The 27,318-nt window shown below is 39.3% G+C and overlaps 1 long non-coding RNA gene and 2 pseudogenes across 4 annotated transcripts; 2 read left to right on the forward strand and 1 right to left on the reverse strand.

Annotated features, from left to right (window-relative positions):
- Positions 1 to 1,660: 1,660 nt before the first annotated feature.
- On the forward strand, positions 1,661 to 9,693 carry LOC143654325 (uncharacterized). 3 transcript variants are annotated; one of them, XR_013161763.1, is made up of 4 exons: positions 1,661 to 1,781; positions 7,700 to 7,819; positions 8,875 to 8,976; positions 9,508 to 9,693. It is a non-coding gene; the product is annotated as an uncharacterized LOC143654325 (long non-coding RNA). The 3 variants fall into 3 exon arrangements; XR_013161761.1 differs by lacking the exon at positions 1,661 to 1,781 and having other exon boundaries at positions 6,666 to 7,819; positions 9,508 to 9,652; XR_013161762.1 differs by lacking the exons at positions 1,661 to 1,781; positions 8,875 to 8,976 and adding an exon at positions 8,747 to 8,835 and having other exon boundaries at positions 6,670 to 7,819; positions 9,508 to 9,652.
- On the reverse strand, positions 1,810 to 2,644 carry LOC143654581 (TIP41-like protein pseudogene; annotated as a pseudogene).
- Positions 9,694 to 10,557: 864 nt separating the features above from the next.
- LOC143653427 (protein phosphatase 1B-like) lies at positions 10,558 to 26,980 on the forward strand (annotated as a pseudogene). The gene is made up of 4 exons (XR_013161265.1): positions 10,558 to 10,833; positions 11,036 to 11,834; positions 20,674 to 20,762; positions 21,760 to 26,980. The product of XR_013161265.1 is annotated as a protein phosphatase 1B-like (transcript).
- Positions 26,981 to 27,318: the final 338 nt, after the last annotated feature.

Here is a 27,318-nt window from a genome sequence, read left to right on the forward strand (position 1 = left end):
TACATAAATGTTACATATATATGCATCCATAAATACATATTTAAATGTTCTTATATATATATATATATATATATATATATATATATATATATATATATACTAACATTTAATTCAGACAATACACTGTGAGGTAGTTACTTTTATTTTCCCCATTCACAGACGAAGCGACTGAAGCACAAAGAAGTTATACAACTTGACTGAGGCAAGCATGCTGTTAAGTGGTAGGACAAGGTTTCCCAATGACATCTTGGAAGTGAAATTTCCTATTTGTCCATTTCTGTCAGCCAGACTATTCAGCAGACTTGGGGTGGCCTGCTCTAGGACTCTAAGATTCAGCTTTACATAACAGCTGCTGAAGTTCAAAACCCTACAAAGTTATCTCCTCCCCTCGCCAACCCCTCAAACACACACGCACATACACTGACACACATAAACACGTACCCACACACATGGTAAGCCAAGGAGGAGGGGTGGATAAAACAGTGGACTTGTAAAGTGTTAGCAAGTAGAAAATTAACATATTTTGTTTACTATCTACATAGTTATAAATACCCATCTCTTTGAACTCCCAAATCACTGTGACGCTAACAAATAGCACAAAGATAAGCATTTGCAGGAATATTCAGTGCAATTAATAGGGCAAGAAGGATTTGCCTCAGTGGTGCTAGACCATGAGATGATACCAGGTAGCAAGTAAATTACCTGGAACCTCTTGAACAAATCTAATCACACATATGAGAGCTCACTTCTGAAACTATATAGTATTTTCAAAATCCAAATGCTTGGATTTTCTTGACTTAACTGGGAAATACATTTCTGCAGCTAAAACTCCTCTCTGTTCTTCTGCCCACTACCTCCTCCCGCCCATGGTGAAGGCACAGAAATGTTCAATCTTGAGGAGTCCCCATTAATTATTTTTTTCTTTCTTTGCTTTTGCTTTGGGTATAAGTTCTAAGAAGCTACCTCCTCTCACTAGGTTTTGAAGATATTTCCTTAAATATTCTTCTATGAGTTTTATAGTACTGGCTCTTATATTTAGGCCTTTTATCCACTTTGAGTTAATTTATATATAGATTGTGGGGTAGGAGTCCTCTCTCATTCCTTTGGGTATGGATATCCAGTTCTCCCATCCCCATTTATTGAAGAAACTGTCCTGTTCAGTGGCTTTGGGGGCTGTGTTAAATTTTATATATGGTAACAGAATAATTTTTTTTTAATCTATGGAGCTACACTGTATAAAAAGTGAACCTTAAGTTAACCTATGGGATTTAAGTTATTGCACAATTGTAAAAATGTGCTGTCATCAATTGTAACAAATGTTCCACTTCAGTGCAACCTGTGGTACAGTGTTGTAGGAGAATCATGTATTTTATGCCTTGTTCTGTAAACCCACAACTTCTTTAATAATAAAAATTTTTAATGAAAAAAATGGCCATGGATCTAGGCGTCTATGGGTCTATTTTTGAACTCTTAATTCTATTCCATTGACTAACATCCCTGTTTTTTTGCAATACGATGCTGTTTTGGCCACTGCGGCTTTATAATAAACTTTAAAGTCAAAAAGTGTAAGTCATTCCACTTTGTTTTTTTTTCAGCATGCTTTTGGCTATTAATGCCCCTTTTTCTCCTAAATAATTTTTTTTTATGTGGCACCTGCTTGCAACAATTTTTTTTTATTTCTCCTTTAAGGCTACAGAAAATCTGCATGTAAACAAGGCAATTAATTTTCACAATAAAAATACCCCACTACTAACAGCCAAGGTCTCCAGTCAGATTCCATGGTGAGATATGTTGTATTACATTCCATTTCACAAGTATACTTTCTTGTGATTCTGCACGGTTAGGATCAGTCCTTTCTGGACGTGTCAGCTTTTCACAAATGGCCTCTTTTTGTGGCAAATACCCATGAAGAGGGAACGTGCAACATATATTAAATTAGCAATTTTGCTCTCCGGTGATATATATTCTCATATAGGTCTTGCTGGCCTCACGGTTAAGTCTTGTGTCATTTATTCTGATTAGCTCCCCATCAATTCTCAAGAAAAATCATGACAGCAGGAAGAAGCTAGGAGGCATTAGTCTAATTTTCACATTCAAGCTTGAAACTCCATGATCATGCAGGTCATCCTCAAACAGAACTTTTTCAAAAAACTTACTCTATTCTCCGGCTTTTAGTTTCTCTGTATTTGTATGATCTGTTGTAGGTACAACCTTTAATTTTAATGATTGTCCAAGTAATGTTCCTTTGTAATCTGTTGTATAGGTTCAATCATATGGTTTAATAACGTATTTGGAGTATTCACCTTCTATCCTGCTGTCCTGCCACTCTTCAGCATAGGCTACTTTGAGCATTCCTTGGTAGTTATTTATATATCTTAAGGCATCTGCAGCATTGAACTCAATCCTAAAGTCAGAGCCATGCTGGATTCTTAAACATTGTTTCCAAACATCATTTGGAGAGGGAGAGCAGGGAGAGATGGCATATGCAATTCACTGGCTAACTTCTCTACATCCATTGACTTCATGATGTGGGTTCTCAGTGGCTGTCAGCTTCCAGGGCCCAAAGGAGAAAGTCCTCGTGGCTGTTCTGGAAGCCATGGATCGTTATGGCCCAGACAGGGTTGGCAGGGGCCACGTGGGACATGCTGGAAAGGAAGCGGTGGTAGGCACCGGTTCCTCAGCTTCCCTCCAGCCCAGCTCCATCAGCTTCCAAGCTGTTCATGCCGGGCACCCCCTCCCAAATAATTTTAATAACTAAATTTTCAAAGTCTGCAGAGTAGGTTGTTGGGATTTTGACTGGTATTGCATTGAATCTGTAGATGAATTTGGGAAGAACTGACACCTTAACAATGTTTAACCTTCCTATCCATGAACACGGTGTGCCTTTCAATCTATTTAGGACTTCTTTGATTTCTTTTAGCAATATTTTGCAGTTTTCTGTGTACACTTCATTCTTCTACATCCTTGGTTAAGTATGTTCCTTGACTCGTGATTCCTTTAGTTGCTATTGTGAATGGAATTTTTTTTTCTTCATTGCCTCCTCAGTTAGAGCACTATTAGTGTCTAGAAACACAATTGATTTTTGCATGTTAGTCTTGTATCCCTGGTGGGATGCAGCTCAGGTAGATTTCTTTAGATATTCCAAATATAGGATCATGTCATCTGCAAGTAATGAGAGATTTACTTTTTCCTTTCCAATTTGTATGTCTTTTATTCCTTTTTCATAACTAACTGCAATAGCTAGAAATTCTAGTACAATGTTGAATAACAATGGTGGAGGTGGACATCCTTATCTCATTTTTGAACTTAGGGAGGAGGCTTTAATCTCTCACCATTGAGTACAATGCTGGCTGTAGGTTTTTCATATATGCCCGTTATCATATTGAGTAAGTTTCATTCGATTCCTACCCTTTGGAGTGTTTTTATTAAGAAAGGTTGCTGAATTTGTTCAATGCCTTTCTGTGTCAATCAAGATGATCTTGTGATTTTTCCTTTTCAAGTTGTTAATGTGTTGTATTACATTGATTGATTTTCTTGTTTTGAACCACTGTTGCATGCCTGGAAGAAACCCTGCTTGGCCATGGTGTATAATTCTTTTAGTGTGCTATTGGATTTGATTTGCAAGTGTTTTGTTGAGAATTTTTGCTTCTATATTTATGAGAGAGATTGGGCTGCAATTTTCCTTTCTGTAGTACCTTTATCAGGTTTTGGAATTAAAGTGATGTTTGCTTCATAAAATGAGTTTGGTAGTGTTCCTTTTTCTTCAATTTTTTGGAAGAGTTTGAGCAGGAATGATGTTAGTTCTTATTTGGTAAACTTCCCTGTGAGGCCATCTGGCCCTGAGATTTTCTTTCTAGAGAAGTTTTTGATGACATTAAATCTCTTTACTTGTATTTGGTTTGTTGAGGTCTTATATTTCTTTTTGAGTCAGTATAATTGTTTTATGTTTCTAGGAAATTCCATTTCATCTAAGTTGTATTGTGTGTTGGCATACTGTTGTTCAAATATCCTCTTATGACTTTTTTTTTTATTTCTTTGGGGTCCATGGCAATGAGTCCTCTCTCATTTCTGTTTTTATTTATTTGCATCGTCTCTCTTTTTTACCTTGCCAGTCTAACTGAATGTTTGTCGACCTTGTTGATCTTCTCAAAAAAGCAATTTTTGATTTTACTGATTCTCCATTTTGTTTTTTGTTGTTGTCATTCTCCAATTCATTTATTTCTGCTTTAAACTTTATTTTCTCCTACTTGCTTTAGAGTTAGTTTTCTGCTCTTTCTCTAGTTTCCTCAGTCATTCAACTAGGTCTTTGGTTTTAGCTCTTTTCTGCTTTTTTGATGAAGGTATTTAGAGCTATAAATTTCCCTTTCAGTATTGCCTTTGCTACAGCTGGTAGGTTTTGATATATTGTATTCTTGCTTTCATTTGTCTCCAGATATTTACTGATTTCTCATGCAATTTCTTCTTTAACCCAGTGATTGTTTAAGAGTGTGTTGTTTAACCCCCATATGTTTGTGAAAATTCCCGTTGTTCAGTGGTTATTGATTTCCAACTTCATTCCATTATGATCAGAGAAAGTGCTTTGAATAATTTCAATCTTTTAAAAGTTATTAAGGACCTTTTTTGTGCCTTAGCATATGATATATCCTGGAAAATATTCCATGAGCACTTGAGAAGAATATAAATCCAAGTGTTTTGGGATTCAATGATCTATATAGTTCTATTAGGTCTAATTCATTTATCATACTGTTTAGATTTTCTGTTTCCTTATTGATCCTTTTCTAGCTGTTTTGTCTACAGAATAAAGTAATGTGGTGAGATCTCCCACTATTATTGTAGAAATGTTTGTTGCTTCCTTTGGTTTTGCCAATGTTTGCCTCATGTACTTCTGAGCTCCTTGATTGGGTACATGAACATTTATGATTGTTATTTTCTCTTGGTTTACCCCTTTTATTAATTGTGTCCTTCCTTCTCTCTTATGACATCTTTACAGTTAAAGTCTATTTTGTCTATAGCTACCCAGCTTTCTTTTGGTTACTGCTTGTGTAGAGTATTTTGTTCCATCCTTTAACTTTCAGCCTATTAGTACCTTTGGGTCTAAGATTAGTCTCTTGTAAACAATGTATAGATGGATCATACTTTTTAATCCATTCTGCCAATCTGTGTCTTTTAATTGGGAGTTTAATCTACTAACATTCAAAGTTATTACTGTAAAGGCAATTCTTGATTCAACCATATTATCCTTTGGTTTGTATTTGTCAGATCTAATTTTTCTCTTTCCTTCTTTTTATTCTTTAAATTACACTTACTAACACACTTCAGTTCTGTGCCCTCCTCCAGACCTCTCTCTTCTGTCTTTTTCTCAGCTGACAGAACTCCCTTTAATATTTCTTATAGAGCAGTCTCTTGTTACTAAATTCTCTCAGCATTTGTTTATCTGTGAAAATTTTAAACTCTCCCTCACTTTTGAAGGGCAGCTTTGCTGGATAAAGAATTCTTGGCTAGCAATTTTTCTTTCAGATTCTTAAATATATTGGACCCCAGCCCTCTTGCCTCTATGGTGACTGATGAGTAGTCAGTGTTTAGTCTTATGTCGCTTCCCTTGTATGTAATGAATCACTTTTTTCTTGCTGCTCTCAGTATTCTCTTCTTCTCAACATTTGACAGTATGTATCTTGGAGTGAGTCTATTTAGATTTATTCTATTTGGAGTTTATTGGGCTGCTTTGATTTGCATATTTATGTCTTGTATAATGGCTGGGAAGTTTTCCTTAATTATCTTCTCAAATAATCTTCCTAGCCCTTTACTCTTTTCTTCTCCTTCTGGGATACCAATGATTCTTATATTTGTGTGCTTTGTGTTGTGCATCATTTCCCTGAGATACAATTCAAACTTTTCCATTCTTTTTTACCATTTCTTCTTATAAGGGTTCAAATTCAGTTGCTCTGTCCTCTAGTTCACTTATTTTTTCTTCTGCCTCTTCAAATCTGTTGTTGTGTGTCTCTAGTATATTTTAAATTTGATCTAAAGTACCTTTCATTTCCATGAGATCTGCTATTTTTCTATTCATTCTTTCAAATTCTTCTTTATGCTCTTTTAATTGGGGTTTGCAGTATCCTTATGCAACTTTTTCTTGATCTTACCTTATTGGTTTGGCAACACCCTTCATAAATCATTGTTTCAGTTTGCTAATGCTGCTGGAATGCAATATATCAGAAATGGATCGGCTTTTTACAAGGGGGATTTATTAAGCTACAAGTTACAATTCTAAGGCCATGAAAATGTCCAAATTAAGGCATTAATAAGAGTATACCTTCACTCTAGAAAGGCTGATTGCTCCTAGGGTTTCTCTGTCACAAGGAAGGCACATAGTGACACCTGTTGGCCCTTTGCTCTCAGGTTTCATTTCTTCTGGCTCCTGGTTCCAGCGGCCCCCTCTTTGAGCTCCCATGGGTTCTCACTTAGCTTCTGTGTGGCAAACTCTGAATTTTATCTCTTAGCTTAACATCTCCAAACTTTGGTGTGTTGGCCGCATTTCTCTGCTCTCCATGTTGGTTCTCCAAGCTTCTCCAAATATATGTGAATAAGCTTTCCCCAAAATGTTTCCCTCTGTTGGCTCCTTTAAGGACTCCAGTAAACTAATTAAGATCCACCTTAAATGTGTGAGGTCACATCTCCATCTAATCAAAAGAAGCCACCTACAACTGGGTGGGGCGCATCTCCATGGAAACAACCTAATCAAAAGGTCACACCCACAACTGGGTGTGTCACACCTCTATGGAAACAACCCAGTCAAAAGTTCCCAATGTATAGTAGGTCTGCCCCCACAAAATTGGATTAGGACTAAAAGAATATGGCTTTTCTGGGTACATGAGAGTTTCAAACCAGCACAATCACAGTCCTGTGAAGTGGAGCAAAAACAAAAACAAAAACTTTACGCAGGGGGTGTTTAAAATTCTACCTGATGAGTCCACAGATAAGTCATATAGGAGAGGAAGATTCTGGCTAATCAGAAAGATCTGTTGCAATGATTTAGGAAGGCCTTCTGCAGGAAATGACATTCAAATCTTCTTTAGAGAATGGTAGAATCTAGAAGGAAGAGAGCAGGTACACATTTCTGGCAAGAGTGGGGAAGTTACAAAACAATGTGAGAGAAGCAAAGATAGACCCTGGCTCTTCTATGCCAGGCTTGGAATTTGTGCCTTTCGAACTTATGAGAGAGACAGATGGAAGAAGTAATGTGCTGGAGTCAGCATAAACGGGCTCACGAGAGCTGGTGCACGTCTGTCTTTCCAACTCCTCTCTCAAAGACCTCGTAGTGGTAGCTTGAAATTGGCCACAGGAAGTATTTAAACCATGGATCTTGGTAAATGCTACAATCAGAGCTTCAGCCCCCGACCCTTGCCCCACTGAGAGCCATTTTTAAATTTACCACCACACTACTGAGCGGATGATATCATTGATCTAAACTGGGGCCTGGGCATTAGTATTTTTTTAAAGCTGCCCAAATAATTCCAATATGATATGCATTAGGGGTGGGAATCACCACCTTGAATGAAGATAATTTAGAGATCATCTGTTCCAACCCCTTTTCTCAGTGAGGATACTTCAGCTTTAAGAAAGTAGAGTGCCTGCTACTCAGTATATATCAGTTCTAAAAAGACAAATTCACCACGCAGCCTGATCTATCCCTTCTCCATAGAACAAGCGCTTCCCCTGCCCAGATGAAAGGTGTTTAAAAGTGGGTCATTAGCTGATAAATTTGCTGGCAAGATGAGGAGCAGCAGAAATTCTTCCTGAGGAACTGCCAACAAGTTTGCCTGTAAGTTGCCCCTTTGACTTTTTCTCCCATATAGAGAAAATTTAGTTTCTGTTACGAATGAAGGATTTACCTTTAACCTGGAATATTTGTGGACCTATTTTGATAATCTTAGAAAACTCTAATAATCAATTTTAAGTGTACCTGAAATGCATTTTTATCTCCTGGTTTGAAATATCAAAGAAACCTTCACCCAAACTCTCCTTTTTAAGGCTCAACTGAGGTTTTAGAGTCTGCATTTCTTCTATTTTATTGTGATGACCGTAAAAGAATGGAAGCAAGTAGTATAATTAATGGGATGTGACAATTTGTGTGTCTTTGGGCCCATCCATCCTGGTTTTTACTATTTCACAGTTCATTGTTCTTTTCATTTTTAATACTCCCCTAAGAACATATTCTTTTATTAATTCCACAAATATTGATTTGATACCAGCTCTTTGCCCAGCTAGGCCCTTGAGAAGCCCCTTCCAATCTCTCTACTTTCTTCCCTTGCTCCGTGGACCCTGAGACTCAGGGACTCCCTCTCTGGTGGAATGGGAGTGAGAAGGCGGGGAGGGAGTGATTTCTCCCAAATTCTGATGAATGAAGTAGAACGTAAGATAGATACAGGACACGTGTGGGGCACTTCATACCCCCATGTTGTGCTGTAATACTAGGCTGGATGTAATCATATGGATATATAAATGTAATACATATCATGTGCTTGTAAAAGCCAGGTTTCTTGAGGCATAATTTATGGCAAAATTCACCCTTTTTAGTGTATATTTCTATGAATTTTGATAAATTAATTGTCATCAAACCACTATCAAGATATAGAATATTTGGTTAGTCAATTCTTCCATTCATGTAATGATATATGAAACACTAGTCTATATATTTTGGATCAATATCCAAAACCATGTTTTCATTTCTCAATCAACATGTACACAGGGCCACAGACTGGGCTACACATTGAAATGCAGGGATGAACAAGACACTGTGCTCATGAAATTTACAATCCAGCAAAGATGACAAGAACGGTGAGCAATTAGAAATGTGTTGTGCTTGGCAAATGGCAGGTGGCTGCTGTGGCTCTGTGGGACAGGAGACCTTGCACTGACCACAGGCAGGGAGCCGGACAGCAACTGAGGAGCTGAAGGATGAGTAGGAGCTGGGCAAAGGTATGTCTGCCTCTGTGTGCAAGTGTGGGTACTCAGTATGGGTGTGTGCGTGTGTTTGTGTGTTTGTAAGCATATGTGTGTATACTCATGTATATGTGTATTCACATTTATGTCTGTGAGTGTAAGTGCATAGGTTTCCGTGTGTGTGTGTGTGTGTGTGTGTGTGTGTGTGTGTGTGTGTTCACATGCAGGAACACAGTGGGTCCCAGTTATAAATGTTTTGACTGAGCTGGCAAACCAGCCCCGTTTGTCAATTTAGCCCCTGAAATGCAGCTAGTGCAACTGAGGAACTGGATTTTATGTTGCATTTAATTTAAATTTAAATGTAATAGCCACATCTGGCTAGTTGTTTTTGCACTGGCCAGCGCAGCTGTAGGAGAAGACACGGATGTGTGTGTGCATTTCCTCTGGAGGTCTAATTTGTATTGTAGATTAGCAAGTAGGATTCCTTACATGTCGAGGCTGCAGGGTAAGGGGTGGGAACGCCTATTTCGTGTGTGAATAAACTGAACTCTTCCATCCTCTGTGCAGGCTGGAGATACGGAGTTGCCGTAACACTGTCTGGAAAAGCAGCCACTGGCCAGGTAAAAGTTGCTTTGTTTGGAAGTAACGGAAACACCCGGCAGTACGACGTCTTCAGGTAAGCTTCCTGCTTTGGCTTTCCATCTCAGTCAAGGTCAGGCGTGGTCTGCAGAGCAAGTCCAGTGCTGAAACTCTTACCATCACTTTCTATATCGATGGATTTTAAATTATTTACTTTATGTACTGAAGTAAATAGGCTTCTGCTAATGAGCTTTCTTTTCTTTTCTATAAACCCAGGCATTTTGTTCATTCTCTCTCAATAGTCAGATTATTAAAACATAACTCTAATATTACCACAGATATGTTTTCTGATTAGTAAAGTAACATGTGCTTGTTATGTTAAACTAATCAGCTAACTTGTTACTACACAAATAATTCTTCCTTAAAAAAACTATAAAATCCTATAAAGGAATGATATATTTGCCTGTACAAAAGTTTTGAGGGGAAATTGACTTCGGTTTGAGGAAACAAGGTAAATAATAGTTTGAGGCTGCCACGTGTAGGTAGCTTTTTATTTTTTATTTGGGAATTAATTTGGAAAAACAATCTTGTTACTCTAGAGCATTCAAGCAATCGAGAGTAGAACAGAGTGACAGAGCCTTATATGGCCATTAGAACTTGCTTTTGTGCTAGGAATGTTTCTATTTCTCTATTTCAAGGGGATTTATCAAATCAGGCTCTACCCATTCCAATGAATTAGATGCAGAACTTGGTGTTGGAACAATTGAGAAAGTCAAGTTTCTTTGGAATAACAACGTGATAAATCCAACCTTCCCCAAAGTGGGCGCAGCCAAAATCACCGTGCAAAAAGGAGGCGAGAAGACAGCGTACATATCTTTGCTAGCTTGTGTGCAAGGATGTTTCTAGAGATTCATGAGTGCTATGGAAAATCGTCCCAGAAAATCAATCATGGTTAAGCCACAAAAGCCAAGAAAATCTATCACCACAGAGAGCGTATGGCCTTGCCTTCAGGGAAAAATAAGGAAATAAAAATGAAACATGAAACAATTTCTGATGGATACAAAGTTTTATTTACGGGAGAGGGAGCTGAGCGGCTGCTCTGACGAATGCCCCCCGCCCACCCCCACCCCACACCCCCCGGCAGCGACGGGGGAGTTTCCTGCCCGCGCCCGGTTCTGTTTGTCTGTTTCTCAGAGTTCAGTGGTTGGAAGATGCTTCGGGAAGACGAGGCTGCCGCGAAGGAGGTGGCGGAGGAGGTGGCGGCGGCGGACTCGGCAGCGGCAGCTGCGCGAGGGTAGAGAGAAGGCGGTGAAGGTGGCGTGAGGGGCCCGCAGGGCGTGGAGGCGGCGGCCGGGTCCCGGGGTGGCGCCTGCGCTGGCAACCTGGGGCTGAGAGCCGCAGGGCACCCGCCCCAGTCCTCCCCTCCCTCGTTCGCCCAGGATCCGCTCCCTGACCCTGCATTTTTAAGAGGGCTGAAAATGATCTATTCACGATTCAGTACTGAACGGGGGTGCAGTTTTTGGATACGCCCCAAACTGAGAAACCTCACGCTCAAGGTGCTGGGTATAGTCTCCGTGCTGCCTGAGCAGCGTGCGAGGATGGAGCGTGGAGAGGGGAGTCGCACACCCAGCTGCTGTAGGAATTCCTCACGCCTTGGAAGGCGCGTCATTTTTGCAGGTTATAATGGTCATGCTGGATCCTGAGTGGCAAATTACTGCTTAACACCTTTATTAGGACACATCACTAAAAATGAAGACTTTAGGGCAACTGGAAAATCAGAATCTGCTCTTGAGCCTTCAGTGGAAAATGTCAAGAATGATAACAGAACTGGCGTTCTGAAAACTGATGAATTCATACATAACTTTTCAAATGCTAGAAATGGAATGGACAGGAATGAGGGAACTGCGGTGGGAGTTATGATTTCACCTAAACATCTTTACATGGTCAGCTGTGGTGATTCCCGTGCTGTCCTGGGTAGGAATGGACAAGTCTACTCTTCCACCCAGGATGGCGAAGGAGGGAATCCAAAATGCAGGAGGCAAGTGGTGATGCAACGTGTTAAGGCATCATTAGCGCTGTCTCGTGCTCTGTATGATTACAAGGTGTGGATGGCAGGGACCAGCAGAGGACCTTGTTTCCCCAGAGCCTGAGGTTTATGAAATTTTAAGAGCAGAAGAGGATGAATTTATCATCTTGGCTTGTGATGGGATCTGGATGTTCTGAGTAATGAGCTCTGTGAATTTAAATCGAGGTTTAAGGTATCTGCTGGCCTGGAAAATGTGTGCAGTTGGCTAGTGGGCACTTGTTTACATAAGGTATGTACATTTTTTTCTTATAGTTAAAATGTCCTTTTAATTTGAAAAGGCATGGTAAATAAGAGTAAGCAAACTTAAATTTTTTAAAATTAAAAAAATCTTCATTAGGGAAACCTGTATATTTTGAAATATTTTCTTCACCAGAATTGAAACCATTGTTTTCTGCCATCTCCATTCCCCCGAACCTTGTCATTTGAAAAGTAATGAATTTGTGATACATGGTGTCATTTATTGTTTGTTGCTGTGACCTTTTTTTCAAGGCCACAAAATTAAAGGCAAATTTCATTCTTTACTGTTAGTTTCAAACATAGTACCTTTATGGTTATAAAGACCTACTAAAAAAATCAAGAAACGAACACATTTGTATAATTTTAATAGTACCTATATTTGAATGTGAACTTATTTACTTAAAAATGTGTTTCAAAGTCTTCTATGAAAGTAGTTATTAAGCTGTATTTTTGTTTGTACTGTTTTGTCTTAAGGGTTTAGTTGCTTTATATTTTTTAATTAATTTTTTTTATGAAAGCATCTGTAGATTCATAGAACAATCATGCATAAAATATAGGATTGCCATATACCACCCGAACACCAACACTTGCATTGGTGTAGACAATTTGTTACAATTGATGATGACATCTTTTTCTAATTCTTCTATTTTTTAACAGTAGTTACATATGTTACAATTGGTGAAAGATTATTAAAGTGGTACTATAACCATTGTCCGTAGTTTACATAGGGTATTTTCCCCATATCTCCAACCTATAATTATTATTTTTTTTTTTCATGCATGTCCCATACACTGGACAAAAGGAGTATTAGCCACAGCAAGTCCCCACAATCACATGGTCACATGATAAAAACGATACAGCTATATAATCATTATTAAAGACCAAGGCTACTGGATCACAGTTCAGCAACTTCAGAAATTTCCTTCTGGCTATTCCAACATACCAGAAACTAAAAAGAAATATCTACAAAATGAATAAGTAGTCATAATCATTTGTTAAATCCTAATTTCTCACTTAACTGACTCTCATTTGATCTTTCTCACAATCTTCAAGGATATCTGAGCAATGACCATCTTAACATCTTCATGCTGGAAGGAGGTAGAGGAATGAGACTGGTTGATGTTCCTGGGTTTCAGGATTTATCTGGCACAGGAACAATCTGGAGGTCTTAAAGCTCTGAAAAAATAAACTTACTAACTAAAATTTTTATAAAGTCCTAGATAGAGCCCAGGGTATTCTTTTGGGTTTTCAAGGATTTTGTTGTTTGGGGCTTGGTATACTGTGGCATTTTATATCTGACTAAAGCTTGTGTAAGAGTATCCTCCAGAATGACCTCTTGACTCTGTTTAAAAACTCTTAGCCACTGAAACTTTATTTTGTTTCATTTCTTTTTCCTGCTTTTGGTCAAAAAGGCATTTTCAATCCCACAATGCCAGGGCCAGGTGCATCCCTGGGAGCCATGCCCCACATTGCCAGGGAGACTTATACCCCTGGAGTCATGCTCCACGTAAGAGGGAGGGTAGTGAGTTTATTTGTAGAATTGGCTCAAAGAGAGGCCACAACTGAACAACAAAAGAGGTTCTCTGGGGGTGACGCTTAGACCTAATTATAAGTAGACTTAGCTTTGCCAGCTGTGGCCTTTTTTATTCAAATTCTGGACATCCACAATAGCCATCTTATGCCTGCTTATGAAGTAGCTTGATGAATATGTTATATGGTATATATATTAAAAAATCAGTACCACAATAAAATAGTAGAGGATAATAACAGAAATCTTGGCTATTATAGTTTGGGGGATTTAGTTCTGAGGCTCCTAGCAGCTTAGACAAAAACTGAAATACAAATATGACTTGTATATTTCTCATTGTCTAATAAAGGAAGTTTTTCTTTGCAATAAAATCTAAGGAATTTATATGTCACTTTCTATGTAAGTAATATCATATGACATGATGGATATCTCTTATAGTACTGTTGAAAAAGATATAAAAATTATTTTCATACATTTAAAGAAAGATTTTGATTGGGAAAGTTGTAGGTTTATAAAAAGATGTCAAGAATACAGTTCCCATATGTCGCCCTCCCTTCCCCCCATCGCTAAGACTTTGCATTGGTGTGGTACCTTTGTTACAATCGATGAAAGAGTGCTATAATTGCACTGTTCACTATAGACCATAGTTTACATTAGGATGTAGCAAAAGACTAAATGTGATACCATGAAGAATTTCTGTGGAACACTAAAGTTTAATTTTGATTTGCAATTTTCTATGAATATTAACTTGATACAGTGATAGAAAAATATCCAGAGTAACAGAGAATTAGCAATTACCTTGGAGGTCCTTAAAATATTCATTTGTTTCAAGTGGGATTTTGACAACATCTATATAGCATTCAATTAAAATCTCAGTTAGCTGGCCAGTGCCTGGAGTGTGCAAAGATTTTGTGGTAAAACTGGCCATTTGGTATATGAAATAAAGAGTTTGACTGATTTGTTCTTTCTAGATGGAGAACCATTTTATCTCCCCACCAGATAGGTTGCTGTGGAGTCTATAGGCTTAGCTAAGGTTTCTTAGGAAGGGTCTTTGGATTCATGTAAATACCCAGGTTTTTGGTGAAATATCTACTTTTTTCCATAGACTGGAATGAAGCAGCTTCAAAAAAGAGAAATTTTAAGAACTGGCTACCAATGGGCACCTTTTCTTCTGAAATTGTTTTAATGATGATATCTCTAGCTCCAACAATTTTTTATAAGAGCACTGTATTCATTCTGTTTCTCAGAATGAGCTAAGTACAGAACTACTGATGATTGTCAGTGATCAAATAATAAGTGGCACTAAAAATTTCTTTCTCTTCAGACTCTAAAATGCAGTGATTTGGACCTACAGCTTATTGAGATGGAAGTAGGCATAGATTTCTTGCTGGGCTGCCAAATAAAAACATTATTTTATCCCTGATTAGAAAAGTGATAAATGCTTATTATTGAGAAAAAATCCAGGTAATGCAGAACATACAGAGAAACACTCAAAAATTTGCCACTCGGCCAAGGTTGCTAGTTTAATTGTTTTGGTATGTATCTTGCCAATCTTTTTAGCTTGCCTATTGAATGTGTTTTTTAATAAAAATGAGATCATTATAAAAAGTAAGAAAGAAGTTATATGTTGTTAAACCCAACTCTTGGAGCGCTTGGGTCGCGGCAGCCTAAAAACCAAAAGAATACCCGGGCAGGAGGTTAGACATGAATTTTAATTAGGACTTATTAATAGGAGAGGATTCTTCCTGATTCTAGCTGGTTGGAAAATGGAAACTAGGTCCCCACAAACAGCTGAAAGTGCCAGAAGATGGCTTATAAGGGTTTAGGACAAAGAATTTTCTGAGGGTGGGATGACAGAGTTTCAGTAGGGTCTCATGACACAGGGGTTTGGAGGTTTGTTAGCAGCAGTGATTGGAGAAGAGGAGTTTCAATGCCTTGTTTACGATACCATTTGTACATTCTCCCCCCATGAGGAGGCCTGATGACCTTTAATGTCTGTCCTGGTCATATAGGCGGCTTCTGCAATGATCTGCTCTTAATATGGAAGGGAATCCCGGGCCCTGGATCCCCACAATCTACTCCCATACAGCAGACTACGTTGACCACAGGACAGACTTTGCATCCACATTCCACAGCAATCATATGAGACAAAGCCCTAGGAGTCCCCCACCCAGAGACAACCCTACAAAGAGATGCCACCATGACCAAGAAAGGGAATTCATCCATTTGGACAAGGGGTCTACTGATAATTGATCAATATTATGTGTATGCTGTTGCATATGATTTAAAAATTGTATAACATTGTGCAAATGGTCAGGAATATATACACAGCACTGCATATTTTAAAGCACAGGTGCTGCCCTGTGCTGCAGTGAGGATGTCTAAGGCCATTCTATTTTATAAACTGCTTTTCTAAGCTCTGTGGTTTCTTCGTTCAGCAAGGATATACCCATTTTTGATTCATTAAACTTGGGCAGTGTGATTGCCCAAGCTGCCACCTGGTATATAAGAATGGCTAAAGGATAATACCACCAGGGAGTGCGTTTTATTCTATATCCAGTTTTAACTACTTCCCAATTACTACGTGTGTGGGTAAAGAGTATATAAGGTAGCGGGAACATAGAGCTGTCCCCATGGACAATGTCCTGTCCGGTTAGGGTAAGTAGGGCCAACCATGTTGCCCACAGGCCAATAGCCATCCCTTAAGGAAAGGATACGCCCATGTTGGTTGGAGATGTTTTGCCGGTGGAAAAGACTATTAATTTGTAGCTTAACAATAAAATTACACAATTCAGGGGGTAGCCACCCCATGTGATGAATTCTATGAAGTTGTTCCATACAAAAGGGGCAACATGGTCTACTGTTATAACTTCTGCCATCAGCCACCCTAAACTATCATATACAGCATACCTCAATACAGGTTGGGGCTTGTTTACCTGTTCCCATACAAGGGAGGAGATATAAGCCCTGGTCTCATTATAGGATGGTTGTTGAGTTTTAGTATTAAATGAGAAGATTCTTTTCCAGATTTTCAGATATGTTGAATTCTGCCAGGCCAGCAGGGTATTCCAAGGAATCCAATTTGCAGGGGTCACAGTCCAAGGAAGGCTAGTAGCACCTGAAGATGGCAAGTCCATGCAGACTCAACATTGACTACAACGGTGGGCATGAGTTACCACTGAAGCCCACTGTAGGAAGGTGCTTTCTAGGGCACTATGTGTAAAAAGGAAAATGTTTATGGGGAAAATAAGAAGTAATTCTGCTGATTTAACAATATGCATGCTAGAATTCCTTTGACTGACCACCAGGTACCAGGCAGAGAAACATTATGGGGAGGTTTTAAATGCCAGATATTTTCCCCATGCAAATCTTGAGAGTCCTCCACCCTTACATCAGTTGTTAATCTAGGCATAAGAAGGGTCCACATAGTCATTCATAATGATCCCATGGGAATAGGAGGTGCTGAACTGTTAATAAAGACGTTAAAAAATATTTTCTGAATAAATTGAGGACTTATTACAATATTTTGGGTAACTCCTATTCCCTGGGAATTTAGGATTCTTAACAACGTGACTGCATAGACCAGCACCAAGACCAATTGACCTCATTTTCTCCATTTTGTGTGGTCTGAGTCAAGGCGACAAGAATTTATTACTACATACCCATTAAGCTATAAGGTGACTGGCCCTTTAATCTGGATTCTTACTGCTTGCATTGGTCCCTACATTAGCATTTCAGTGGGGGCAGGTGCAGCAACCAGTGGTGCTTCATTCAAGGGGGTTAAAGCCTAACAGAGCCACTTAGTGCACTGCTACAAGGACCTTTAATAATCTTTTAGCTGTTCCTTTAACAAACCATTCATTCTTTCAATATGGCTCACACCTGTGGGGTTATAGGGCAAACTGGGTCATCCACATGATGACCTGATCTGTGGCCCAGGATTGGACTATCTGCCAAGTGAAAGGGGTCCCCTGATCACTGACTACCTGTGTAGGTATGTGTTTTAGTTTGCTAAAGCTGCTGGAATGCAATATACCAGAAATAGAATGGCTTTTAAGGAGGGAATTTATTATACGTTTACAGTTCTAAGTCCTTAAAAATGCCCAAATTATGGCATCCAGAGAAAGATACCTTGACTCTAGAAAGGGCCAATGAGGTTTGAGGTTTCTCTGTCAGCTGGGAAGGTATATAGTGGCATCTGTTATCTTTCTTTCCTGGCTTCTTGTTTCAAAATGGCTTCTCCAGAGGCATTTTCCTTCTGTATCTCCAAACATCTAATTCTGTGTCATTTCTGTCTGCTCTTTTCCAAAATTGTTCCCTCTTAAAGGACTCCAGTTCGCAGCTCCACCTTGAATGGGTAGAGATACATCTCCATGGAAACAACCTAATCAGAAGGTTCCACCATAAACAATACTGAATCAGGATTAAAGAACATGGCTTTTCCAGAGTACACAACAGTTTCATACCAGCATAGTATGCCATACAGAGCACTCATTTTTTCCAAACATCTGATGGTGGCCCTCTGGTTAGCTTTCTTCCTGTAGCCATGTCCACAGTAGTAAAAGCATACCTCACCCCCCTCCGAGAACAGAAATGGTCCAAAGAAGTCCATTTTCCAATGAGTCCCTGGAATTTGTGACAGGTTGATGTGCCTCATCTGATGTGGTAGCTTATGTGGTTGATGCAGGTAGCATGAAGGGCATTCTCTAGTGATAACCACTAGCTGCTGGTACATGACTGGCAGCTGGAACTTCTGGGCCAGACACCACAGAGTTTTATAAACTCAGCGTTCACTTTTCCGGTGAAGCCATTCTGCCGCGTCTCTCATTTCAGCTGTGCTGCTCTGAACTTGTGCGAGTGCATCTGCTTCCATATTCTGAGTAAGGTGATGGGAGTGTGGGCAGCGATGTGATAAACAGTTACCTTTTGCCATTGACAGGCATCCCATATGTCTTGCCACAGGGCAACCTATGACTGTCCGTTTCTCCTACATCCAGGTTGCCATCCAGGTTGTAAGACCTTTGTAACAGCCCAGCTGTCAATATAGACAGTGGGTCTCCTGGCTCATGCACTGTTACCATCCATAGCACTCTTAACTCAGCCCACTGACTGCTTTGCATAGCACCAGTCTACCCCGTATGATGTCAGTACTGGGTTGTACTGCCAAAGCTGTCCAGGTGGGAGCCAGCTCATTAGTGGAACCATCAGTGTACCATACAAACTCAGGAATGGTACCTGTGTCTTCTATTTGCCCACTACAGCCAGTGTCTCCTTGGTCTACTAGCTGGCTTGCCAATTCTTCCAACCCAGCTCTTGAGGGGCTTGGGTTGGGGCAACCCAAAGACCAAAGAACACAGCAGACATTGGGTTAGACATAAATTTTCATTAGACTTATGAATAGGAGAGGATTCTTCCTGCTGGCGACCTGTTGGGAAATGGAAATCAGTGCCCCTCAAGGAGCAGGGAGTGCCAGGGGGCGGCTTATAAGGATTTAAGACAAAAAATTTTCATAGGGTGTGATGACAAGAGTTTCAGCAGGTTCTCATGGTCTCATGACATAGGGGATTAGAAGTTTGTTCTCAGCAGTGATAGGGGAGGGGTGTTTCAATGCCTTGTTTACTATACCATTTGTATATTCTTCCCTGCCCCACCCTAGGAGGGCTGATGACCTTTAGCGTCTGTCCTGGTCATGTAGGTGGCTACTGCAATGACCTGCTCTCAATACGGAGGGGAATCCCAGGCCCTGGATTCCCCCATATTTATGGGCCAGAAGTGGCTATAGTTCAAAGAAGAGAAGACTTGTGGAATTTCAGGGGGCAAAGAAATCAGTTTTTGCAAACCATATAAAATTTATGGCAAGGCAAGAGGAGTCTGGGTGGTAATGTTTATGAGACCCTCTGGTCAGACCTTGTGGTCTTCCTCACTTTATGCCAGGGGTGGGGGGTGGGGGGTGGAGGATAGAGTGGGGAAAATGGGGAAGCTGGAGGGAAGTCTGGTAATGACCTGAGGGGGCAGGGTGACCATCCCCAAAACCCTGACCCCCCCCATCTGGCCAGCAGGATGTTCCTGGAGGGAGTTTTTGGGAAGAAGAGCCTGGTCCCAGCTGCTGATGGTTTGGGGGTTTAGGAGATTAGATGGGGCCAGAGCTGCACTGAACTCGGGCCCCAGGGACTGTTGTGTCCCCAGGCAGGGAGCGTGAGCTGGCAGAGTGGCACCAGGGCTGACTTGGCAGCTACATATCTTCAGGCTGGATAACCCCTGCCAGGCTCTCCCTGTCCCTGTGAGTCAGGGAGGACGGAGAGGCTGACCTGACCTGATGGCCAGTGGAATACGGGTCCTCTCAGTTGGAGCCCAGCACACAGGGAGGCCAGGCCTGGGCCCATGGGAAGATGCTCAGCATCCAGGGTCAGCTCCCCTAGAATCCACTGTTAGGAAGTGGATTCTGGGAACTGAGTGGTTATAAATATGTTGGAACATAGTAGTATCATTGAATTGAGAGGCATTCCCAGGAAATGATGTGCTCACAGCTAGTATGGAAGAAGGAAAACAAACACAAGATCAAATCAGCCAGAGGATGCATATTGCAGGTTTTTGGAGGAAAGGCTGTGACTTTCTGTACTTTCTAGAAATGGAGCAGAGCCACTTCTGCGGCCCTGAGCACCACAGCTGCCCCCTCCCCCTTAGTGGTGTGAGGGCAGCTTCCCTCACCTGTCTCCACCACAGAAAATCTATCTTTGACCTCAGATTTTTAAAATCTCAGTAAATTGAATGCTGCGTCAAGTCATACAAATTAGTTTTGGGAGTGAAACGAAGTTAAATTATTCAAATAATTTAAGTATTTGGTGAAAAGAGACAGTAAGATTTTTTAAAATAATACTAATATTCAGCGGAGTAAAGAAATCTAGATTTTTGGTCCCACCTCTTGTCTCAGATTCCCCTTGGTTTTTTTTAAAGCCACCTTTCTGGGCTTTCAAGTCCTAGTAAGAAATCTGATTAGAATTCCCTTTAATAGTGTGACGATTAAGTTCAGGTGTCAGCTTGGCCAGGTGATGGTGCCCAGTTGTCTGGTCAGGCAAGCGCTGGTCTAGCCATTACTGTAAGGACATTTCGTGGCTGGTTGATAAACCGGAAGGTTGGTGTATTAAATCATCAGTTAGTTGATTGCAGCTGTGGCTGGTTACATCTGTGCTCAACTAAGGGTGTGTCTTCCACAAACGAGACCATCCAGTCAGTTGGGCTTGATCCATTGGTTGAAGACTTTTAAGGAAGCAGAGAGAATTTTCACCTTTTTTTCTTCACCCAGCCAGCTTATCCTGTGGAGTTCAAGACCCTTCATCGGAGCTGCCAGTGTCACGGCCTGCCTTGTGGATTTTGGACTCTTACACCCCCACAGTTGCGTGAGACACTTTTACAAATCTCATATTTAGAGATGTTTCTTGTTGATTCTGTTTCTCTACAGAAGCCTAATACAAATATCATGGTATCGAACGAGAAATGTGGTCCCCTCCCTCCTTTTTATTTATCTCTTCCTCCCTTCATTCTCTGACTTTATGAAGTACCTAAGGTGTGCCTGGCACCTTGTAGGGAATGCAAAGACAGAGCCTGCCCTCAAGGGGTTTACAGTTTAGCTGGTGAGAAACATTAGCCCCAGGTTGCATGTGAAAGACCAAATAACAGAACAAAACCTGAACAGTGAGGGGCCCAATGAGAGCGGCCCAGGAGGCAAGCAGGGGGCCCAAAGGGGGGTGGGTGAGCTGCTGTCAGGGGGCGGGAGTTCAATTGGAGAGGCAGTAAGTGGGGGAGGGGGAGGGCAGGGCAGGGGTATGCGAGGGGCATGGGGACGGGATGGTGCAGAGAAGCGGGGATTGGAAACTCTGAATGCTGGGTGAAGGCTTCCAGGAAAAGCAAATGAAATACGAAAGACAGAAAGGTGAAGGGGGCAGTGAAGTTCAAAAGTGGTGAGGCCTGAGAAAAGCCTGTGCATTTGAAATCATCTGAGAAAGGACATCAAAAAAAAAAAGTTGGAAAATCCTGTCTTAGCTGCTGAGAGAAGTACCAATGGCAAAGCTGTCAAAACTGAATGCTTATTTAAACAACTGCTTTTGATACATTGCAAATTTATCTTTAAAAGATTGGTAACAGAGTCCAGCAGGAGTTAGAAACAGGGTAAGATAATGGATAATTGGAGCTGAAGGGATACAGACTGTGCAACAGGACTAGATACAAAAACTCAAAAATGGACAGCACAATAATACCTAATTGTAAAGTAATCATGTTAAAACACTGAATGAAGCTGCATCTGAGCTATAGGTTTTTTTTTACTATTATTACTACTTTTATTTCTTTTCTCTATATTAACATTTTATATCTTTTTCTGTTGTGTTGCTAGTTCCTCTAAGCCGATGCAAATGTACTAAGAAACGATGATCATGCATCTATGTGATGATGTTAAGAATTACTGAGTGCATATGTAGAACGGTATGATTTCTAAATGTTGTGTTAATTTCTTTCTTTTTTTTCTTTCTTTCCGTTAATAAAAAAATAAAAAAATAAATAAAAGATATGGAAGCCACAGCACCAGAATTTAGATGTCTGGGAAAATAAGAAGTAGGTAAAAATGTGAAATTAAGAATAGTTACTGATATAAGGGCCATAGAGGAGAAGAAAAAATATTTTATTTTTTTCTTACAACCAGAGGAGCTGCACTATTCTATTAATTCTAAGTTGAATTATTTTCATACTTGTTTTAAATTGTCATTCTAATTAGTTGGTAAATAAAATCTTGTTAAAATAAAATTCTCTTAATCTACATTTGATAGATGCGAATGCAATTACCTGTGATATTTCTGGATGTAGCTTTGTGATTGCTAAGAGAAGACATTTGCAAATTTGAACCACCATTAAATGTGTGATTATTGAAATAGTTTTTGTGGACTGTAGACAAAGAAGTTCTTGAATGGGTGACATGGAGTTAAACATAGGGTCAGTGTAATGTCAGTCCTGAAATCTTATGCCAATTAAACAACAATATTTTTATCAAATAAAATCAAAGTTCTTTTTTGAGATCCTAGTTGGAGAATAAGCATATACCCAGTTTCTGTAGAAGAACTGAGATTTTGATTAATGATCTGATTTGTGTGAGGTCCCAGAAAGCAACTGGCCCCTTTGTTTAAGTTTAATTGCTTGGGTTCAGTTCTAAGGTACCTTAAAAGTTAATTGCTTTTGAAAATATGCTCATAATCAAATCTTACAAGACAATAGAAGACAAAAATTTGGAAAACATTCAAATACCCCTTTTGGTAACAGAAAACAGTGATTAATCAGAAACAGTATATGTGAGTCTTTAATAACTTTCTGCACCTCATGAGGAAAAAGGAAAAAATCAGTACAGGCTCAAATCAGTTACTGAACACTCACCTTTTGGGTATCTCTTAAAATTAATACCTGCCAGTTCATCCTACTTTATTATAATTTCTGCAGATGATTTTTTTCTATGCTACTTTGTGGTCTGATTTTTAAGGTGATAATCTAAGAGATAGCATCTTAAAATATCAAATAATAAAAGTTATATTAATTCTTCAGTATTTGCTAAAGCAGGAATGTGGATTAAAAGAAAACTTCCAGAAAAGAGCAACAAGAAGAATTTCTTATTAATCTGAAGTTAGCAGTCTTGCTCATTTCTTTCTTTTTCTCCTTCCATTCTTCCTATCCATTCATCCAGGCTCCTGGCTGCCTCTCCAAACCCATCTCATACCATTGATTAAAAAAACACTTCTTTTTCATACAGTTTAGGATCTCACAGCTTTGTTGGGCGATTCCTGAATCAGATGGTATGCCATCCCATTCAGAAAGTAGAAGGGAGCGCCACCGAGGCGGGGGCGGGGCAGAAGGCTGCAACTCAACTCACAGAACAATCACAGAAGCAAGTGAGGAAATGTTCTGATTGGCTGACATTGTTTCCATTTTACTTAGAGGAGGACTTACAAAGTGGGAAACAGCTATATATTGGTTAATCTGGTATGTCTATCAATTCTGATAAGCTTTCTCTACTGGACTGAAACTAGTTTATCACCAGATAATGTTACTGGACAAAGGTGATGGATTTTTTTTGCCAGATGCTCTCAAATGACCAGTTCCTGAGACACCGGGATTTCAAAGAGAGAAAAAGTTATTACTAGCATATAGCAGGAGGTCAGATGGCTTATCAGCCCAAAATCTGTCACTCCAAGCTGTAGTAATTCTCATAGTTTTATAGAATTAAAAGATGGGCAGGTTTTAGGATAATGAGCATGGTGGCCCCAGATGATAATTAGGGGTGATCTCATCGAGCATGTGCAGATTGAGTACATGCTTAGTCACAGAACATGTGTAAGAAATGTTGCCCTTAATATGCTGATGAGTGATTTTTAGTATTATAATGAGGCATAGGTGACTTAGAGGTTAAAGTTAAAGTCTAAGCTATTATACATATCAGGCGGGCCCATTTTGGTTAGATCCAGTCTAGGTTATCAAGATAACTTTGGACATGACATGGGTTAGCTCAGGGCTGACCCATCACCCTTCATTAATAAACATTAGGGGCTGTCTTAAGTGATCATAAGACTCTAAAGTTGAAACATGCAATAAATGGGTACAAATGGAGGTTAATCACAAGGGTTTTTACAATCACAAGGCTATACAATCATTATCAGTGATCAAGGTAGCTGGAGTACAATTTAGAGATTTCAGGTGTTTTCCTCTGCCTACTCCAGTATACCAGGAGGCAAAAAAGGAATAGCTATCTAATGATTCAGTAATCAAAATCATCCCTTAAATCCTAATTTCTCGATTACAGTATTGCTTACCAGTGATCCTGTAAGATACATTCTGTTTTCTGGAAAACCTCCTGCAAGTCAATTGTTTTTGATTTCTGGAAAAGCCTTCTCTGCAAGGGGTCTTCTCACGACCATGCCCAATGCAGGTGTTCATTTTATTTTACTTAAAGCCACTGTTCTTCCACACTCCTCCTGAGTCACACTAGCCTTCTTTCTGCCCCCCTAATAGGCTAGACTTGCTCCAGCCTCAGGATCCTGGCAAGTGCTGTGTTCCCCTAGCCTGGGATGCACCTCCCCCTGATTTCTCTACGGCTGCTTCCTTTTGTTCATTCAAGTATTAGCTGACGTATCACCTCCTCTGAGACGCCTTCCTTTCAACAGACTAAAGTAGTCATACGCTCCTACTGTCACACACCCCAGTTTAATTCTCTTCCTGACACTTATAGTTTCTGATCTCTTATTTTTTCTGTTTTCCATTTAACACCATTAAACCGTAAGCTCCATGAAGGCTGGGACTTTATTTGTCTTGTCCGCCACTTTTTCCTCAAAGCTGGAAACAGTGTCTGACATTTAGGCAGTATTCAATAAGCGTGTGTGAAATATCAGATCACCTTATTTTTTCAACCCTTGTTTAGTAATTGAGGATTTAAGTACTGCTTCTCTGGTTTAAAAAAAACTAGATATTTTTATCGTTGATTTTGCTTCTTGGTTGAATTAACTTATGTTCTCATCTCTTATTCTTCCTGAGTCTCTGTTTACTTAGCTGAACAATGGTGGTAATAATATTGCTTCTCATTTCAAAACCTATCCATATACAGCGCCCATATAAAAGCAATGAAAAGAAGTAGGAGAAAATAAAGATTCCACATCCCTTCATGGAAAGTTTGTGAGTCTTTCAATGGTCACTTACAGCTTTCTATTTTCAGGCTTTTAATGGGCAGTTAATGGTTATGAATGCTTACTTTCCAGCAACTGCTAGAATAGGAAATGAAAATTGTAAGTTGCTTGCAAGCGATGAATGTGCATTAGAGAAGATTAAAAGTATCATTTCTCCATGGTAATAGAAAATTTTGAACTGCATTTACTTCTGACTATTATTAGTCCATCTTCGTGGTCTGCAATATAAAGTTCAGGCCATCCTGTTCTGGCCCCATACTGAGAAAAATTTGTGAGTGCCATCTGCTGGATTTCTGTGATACTACATTAAGTTAGGTAATTGAACAAAATTGAAGGGACTGTTGCTTGTGCTCAAATTTGATAATGACAAATTCTTATTTTAAAAACTGGTCTATTATTCTTCCCCCTCACTCCTTTCATTCCTTCCTTCCTTCTTTCTTTTATTTCTCATTTATGTAGATGTGAATTTTGAATCTCTCTCTATAAATTTTTAGATATATATATGTATTTTGCAAATATATGATTATTTGATATTAATTTAAAAATGGGTGTGATAACACATCCTAGGAAAATATAAAGCCTAAGGAAACTGTTTTGGTTTGCTAAAGCTGCCAGAATATAATATACCAGAAATGAATTGGCTTTTACAAAGGGGATTTATTAAGTTACAAATTTAGAGTTGCAAAACCATAAAAATGTCTTAATTAAGGCATCCTTAGAAGGATTCCTTGACTCTGAAGAAAGGCTGATGGCACCTGGGGTTTTTTTGTCACAAGGAAGGCACGTGGAAATGTATGCTGTCTTTCTCTTCTGGCTTTTGGTTTCACACGGCTCACTCAACAAGTGTAGGTCTTCCTGGCTTCCCTGTGGCATTCTCTCTCTTCATCTTCAAACGTCTGTGTCTAGGCATCTCTTCTCTGTATCACCCCGAGCTCTTTTCTCTATCTGTGAGCTCTTTTAAGGACTCCAGTAAACTAATTAAGACCTACCTTGAATGGGCAGGGCCACATCTCCATGTAAATAATCAAATCAAAAGATTCCACCCACAATAAGTCTGCACTCACAAGATTGGATTAAACCAGCATGACTTTTCTGGGGTACTTAACAGTTTCAAATCAGCACAGGAACTAAATGAAATTTTAATAATAATGCAGTACTCTTTCACTTTTGCTAACTTTAAAGTTTAGGAGCCTAATTGATTTCATCAGTATACTTCTTTATTTTTAAAATTCAAAAATTTGAATAAGAGACTTTCCCTCTGAGGTCACATAACAAGTTGGTGGAAATTCAAGTTGTTGATTATTTATATAACTTCTGGGTGTTAACCTTGACTAGTCAGTATATGACTTTAGTCTTCAAAGATTCATAAAGGAGTCACTGGGTCCATCAAATAAAGCAATAATAGATCAAGTGAAATTGCTCTGTGATCTTTAGTAAATTGACCTGCCAAACCAGCTTTATCACCAGATGTTTGTTTTCCTTAAAACTTTAAAAATTTTTTTCTCCTTATCATTTGACATCTACTGAATTCATGTTATTTCATGAGCCAAGTGATTAGATTATTTTCTAGCGTAATTCTGTTGATGGAGAGAAATTGGGTTGAATCCCTATTAACTACAAGAATATTCTTTTCTTGAATATTTGAGAGCACAGCATGTGTCCAATCCATCAGCAAATCCTTTTGTTTCTACCTTCAAATTATATGCAGAATCTGAACTTTTTCTCATCATTGCATGGTACCACGATGGTGTAAGCCACCTGACACTTCCTATCTTCCTTTGCTGCTTTTTCTATTTAGCACTTATACTATACATTTAAATTATTTATCAATTGAATCATATTTGCTGTCTGTCTTTCAGGGTAAATATAAGCTTAATGAGGGCAAAGATTTTTGTTGCTTAATAACTGCTATATGCCCAGTACTTAAAAAAGCTCCTGATATTATGCGTTCAAAAAGCTAATTTCTTAAATAAACAAGTTTGTTTTGAGTGATTTTTCCTTTCTCAAATAAAATACTTAGAATAGTTAAAATACTTAGAGTAGTAGGGACATATTCTTGGTGCTTCTGTACACTCTAACTTATAATGCCCAAATCAGTATAATCTTTTCATCATTTACTCTCAACTATCTCAGTACAATTTAAGGTGAAAAATGAGCACCTACTAAATAGGATGTTATGATAGTTGTGGTATGGGACAGTCTTAGTTTTCTAGGCTGCTCAAGCAAAAATCATGAAA

This window comes from Tamandua tetradactyla, chromosome 13 (assembly GCF_023851605.1).
Source record: "Tamandua tetradactyla isolate mTamTet1 chromosome 13, mTamTet1.pri, whole genome shotgun sequence".
Lineage (NCBI taxonomy): Eukaryota > Metazoa > Chordata > Mammalia > Pilosa > Myrmecophagidae > Tamandua > Tamandua tetradactyla.